Genomic DNA, 5,000 nt, shown 5'->3' on the forward strand with positions numbered 1-5,000 from the left:
GGGTTATGCTGCTGATCAGGCATCTGTGTGGTAGACGTGGTTTAGCACATATATGAGTTTGTTCTAATGCCACCATCTTGAGAAACTGACATTTTGAATGTACTGATGGAAATGGTTTCTGAAATGACTGACTGGTGGTGGAAGAAGATGAGCTCAGGTGGTTGGAGGGAGTGGTCATCAACCTGGAGGTTGCTTGTCGTTCAATGAGGGAAGCACTGGGCCAGCTTTTTAGCTGAAATGCTTTAACTGTAGTGATGTTCTTGTTTTCATTTATTTATCTTAATATCATTATCTTTTTTTTTTGGTAGGTGTGACTTTGGTTAGGTATTAAAATAAGATATCTTCATTTATCTTATTTTAATATCATTATTATTATTGATTTTTGTTGTTTATTTTTGGTAAGCATGACTTCGGTTAGATGTAAGTAATGGCTGCTTGTGTTGCAGCAAGTTGTGGACTTTATTCAGAGTGGTAAATGTGTTGGGACACTGAATATCAATCACCACAGTGATGGTTTTCATTTTGGCTACTTCTCATTCATAAAAATGCTGAATTAAATATGTAATATAGTTTCTGCCATGAACTTAGTTTTGGGATTTAAAATCTTGAACATGAGTTAGCCATTAAAAAAAAACAACAATTTGTGTGTGACTGTGTGTCATATAATATTGATCTTGATCTTGTATATAAAAAAAAAAGGGGGTGTGGGGGGAGGGATTTTGTGTGTGTGTGTGTGTGTGTGTGTGTGCATGAATAGTCGTATGCATGCACATATAACTACATGCATCAAATTGGCCTTTCCATTAATCTATCGATAGAGTAAACCAATCAAACCTGAACATTGACATAATTATACATAATACGCAAATTGTACATAACAGGCATAGAAAACAAAAAAAATGCCAGCAGGCAACTCGTATATCCTAGGTCCAAATTTGAATACAGCTTTGCAAGAATGCACAATTATGAAGTCCAGAAAAATAAATAATCATGGCTATCTTGAAAAAAATGGATGGGAATGAATAGCATGGCTGAAGTAATAAATGACAGAAAAGGAAAAGTGACATATAAAATGATAAATTTTCAGGAGAGGGTTTCCAGAGGGTGGGCATAGTATTTTAATGGAAAGAGTCCCTGACATCCCCACAGGGGCACACAAACAGCACCTTCAACAAACCAAACATCCACTGATCAAGCAACAGAGGCTTATGATGTTGTATTGTATTGTGTTTATTTAGATCAAAAGCATACAGGTTTTCTCACAGAAGATTCTGTTGTTCCTGTCCTAGCTGATGTCCATTTCCTGAAACAGAAGGACGACGAATTGTCAGTCATAAGAGATAAATATGCAAAGACATGTGTTTGCAACTGAATTTTGTCGGGCTTCTACTATACAACCTTTTCAGCAAGGGAAACCCAAAAATGCGTGCATCATGCCAGCTGGTATAGTTTGTGGAACAAATACCCACAACCTGTCCAGCATGGGAGGCCCTACCAGGCATGTGACACATCAAATGACATAGCTCGACAGGTCACTGAAGCACTCAAGCTACCCCACCACGACAAGGTATCAGTTCCATGGGGTAGTAACATATCAAGTTTATTCATGTATTCATTTGTCAGAATGTCATATACAAACCAATGTGAAGCTCACTTTGTAAAACACAATATATTAGCACTAATGTTTACTGAATAGTTTGCAATTTAAAGAAAAAAAGTAAAACAATGGATTATGTTTAAGCATTTAAATCTGGTCTTCTTCTTATGCTACAATTTTATTGACATTTCACTGTCTGCTGTTTAACCATAATTCCATGCCTACAACACCAGTACAAGGCAGTATACCCTCCACACCAAAAACCCTCTTCAAATTAGAATGGACCATCTCACGAGAAAGAGCTATAGATCTACATCATATATGTGAAGCAAGTTTTTTCAACAATCCCAAATTTCCTGATCAAGGCATCTATTTCAGAAAAAGTGCATGCCAACACAGCAACGCACTGTTTTGTGCAAACAACATGCACAAGTGTCCAAAGCTTCTGCTGTGGCTGCATGTGATCAAATGTCAATTAATATGCGAGTGTAAACTTCTACTTGTTATGTATCTGATCTATCAACCCGTTTGATGGCAGATACTTGAAGCTGAACTGGACACTTAAACTTTGTAATGATAAAATTTTATGGTGCCAAGTGTATTTTACATGTATATGTGTATACATGCATGTGTATTTTATATGTATATCTATCAATCAATGTATCTATCTATCTATATATAAGTTCTACATACATGTTACAACTTGTATATTTAAATAAAGATATAGAATATACACAAAATGTATACATACATTTTAACATACATGTGCACCTACCCACAACACAGTTTTGTCAGCCAGTTTGGCAACCTTCTCTGATCTATAGCCGTAACAGTTAAGATTGGTAATATTAATGATGATAATGATCATACTATTCATAGCCATGTTTCAACTAAACACTAAATATAAGAAACCTTGGTCATTTGTTACGTACTGTGCTAGCCATCTAAAGAGAAAAGATGATCTTACCTTTCAGTGTTCACAGTGAAAGGGCAAGTCTGTCATGGATCCTGTCATATAATCCTGTCAATCACAAACACTTTTGTTTATATAACACATTAGATCAATGCTACATACACACAACAAAATGTGACTAACACACATACCCACACACACAAAATGGATACATACATTTTAACATACATGTGCACCTAACACTAACAGCTACCCACAACACAGTTTTGTCAGCCAGTTTGGCAACCTTCTCTGATCTATAGCCATAACAGTTAATAATAATGTTAATGATGGTCAAGTTCACTGATGATGCAGGTGAGGGGAACATACTGACACCTTTCCAGATGGAGATGACATAGGATTGGTGCCACACAGCAGTGTTCCACCTTTTGCTGCCCTGTGTCTACTCTGATGGCAAATGTTTTCTCTCTCATTCTTTTGAGATAATGAGACTGCTACATGAAATAATCTATAACTGACTTGAATTTGTACCCTAAAACTCACATATATCTTATTATCTATATCTGTATCTATCTATCTGTCAAATATGTGCAAGTGTATTTTACATCTATATGTGTATACAGGCATGTGTATTTTATATGTATATCTATCAATCAATGTATCTATCTATCTATATTTAAGTTCTACATACATGTTACAACTTGTATATTTAAATAAAGATATAGAATATACACAAAATGCATACATACATTTTAACATACATGTGCACCTAACACTAACAGCTACCCACAACACAGTTTTGTCAGCCAGTTTGGCAACCTTCTCTGATCTATAGCCGTAACAGTTAATATTAATAATATTAATGATGATAATGATCATACTATTCATAGCCATGTTTCAACTAAACACTAAATATAAGAAATTGAGGTCATTTGTTACATACTGTGCTAGCCATCTAAAGAGAAAAGATGATCTTACCTTTCAGTGTTCACAGTGAAAGGGCAAGTCTGTCATGGATCCTGTCAATCACAAACACTTTTGTTTATATAACACATTAGATCAATGCTACATACACACAACAAAATGTGACTAACACACATACCCACACATACAAAATGGATACATGCATTTTAACATACATGTGCACCTAACACTAACAGCTACCCACAACACAGTTTTGTCAGCCTGTTTGGCAACCTTCTCTGATCTATAGCCGTAACAGTTAATAATAATGTTAATGATGGTCAAGTTCACTGATGATGCAGGTGAGGGGAACATACTGACACCTTTCCACCTTTTGCTGCCCTGTGTCTGTCCCTGTAGCAAATATTTTCTCTCTCATTTTTTTGAGGTAATGAGACTGCCACATGAAATAATCTATAATTGACTTGAATTTGTACCCTAAAACTCACATATATCTTATTATCTATATATCTATCTATATATCTATCTATTCTATGCAAGTGTATTTACATGTATATGTATATACATGCATGTATATTTTATATGTATATTTATCAATGTATGTATCTATCTATCTATATATATATCTACATACATGTTACAACTTGTATATTACCTTTCAGTGTTCACAGTGAAAGGGCAAATCTGTCATGTATCCTCAATCCTGTCATATATCCTGTCAATCACAAACACTTTTGAGTTTTGTATATGTAACACATTAGATTAATGTTACATAGTAACATACACACAACAAAATGTGACTAACACTCACACATACAAAACGCGATGCATTTTAACATACATGTGCACCTAACACTAACAGCAACCCACAACACAGTTTTGTCCACCAGTTTGGCAACCTTGTCTGATCTATAACTGTAACAGTTAATAGGAATCTTAATGATGATAATGATAGTATTTACTAATAACTTTTTTTTCTCAAAAGTTGTATCACATAACTAAAGTAATAGGCACAAACTATCCATTTGATGATTGTGGCTGTTGAACTTGTATAAGATATGTCAGTCGATCATGTAAAATGATAATTATACATATATATATATATATATATATATATATATATATATATATATATATATATATGTGTGTGTGTGTGTGTGTGTGTGTGTGTGTGTGCGCGTGTGCATGTGTGTGTGTGCTAACATGTATGTTAATGTAATATATCATATGTACATTTAACACAATCCAACTCTACACAGTATATTTCACACAATTTTAATATAAACTTTAACTGGGTGTTGAAGAGGGAGAGGTGGTATAGCATATTTTGTTTTACTAAATGTATGTTCTATGTGGAAAGCTGTAACTGGTATGAACTAGGTACACATAAACATATATAAATAAGCAGCAACAACATTCGACAATCGTAGTCATAACTGACACAAGGCATGCAGCATTGTTGTTGGAGTGAGACGTGTATCTATCTCTATAAAAAATTATATTTCACATTATTATGCAAGAGCTGAATGACAGACAAGTGGAGAGAGAGCCAGGCACATCAACTGA

At 34.5% G+C, this 5,000-nt stretch overlaps 1 long non-coding RNA gene across 1 annotated transcript; it reads right to left on the reverse strand.

The window, feature by feature from the left end:
- Positions 1-636: 636 nt before the first annotated feature.
- On the reverse strand, positions 637-4,408 carry LOC143281260 (uncharacterized). The gene is made up of 3 exons (XR_013055112.1): positions 3,489-4,408; positions 2,565-2,618; positions 637-1,303 (listed from the first exon to the last, which is right to left on the reverse strand). It is a non-coding gene; the product is annotated as an uncharacterized LOC143281260 (long non-coding RNA).
- Positions 4,409-5,000: the final 592 nt, after the last annotated feature.

This window comes from Babylonia areolata, chromosome 4 (genome assembly GCF_041734735.1).
Source record: "Babylonia areolata isolate BAREFJ2019XMU chromosome 4, ASM4173473v1, whole genome shotgun sequence".
In the NCBI taxonomy this organism is placed as follows: domain Eukaryota; kingdom Metazoa; phylum Mollusca; class Gastropoda; order Neogastropoda; family Buccinidae; genus Babylonia; species Babylonia areolata.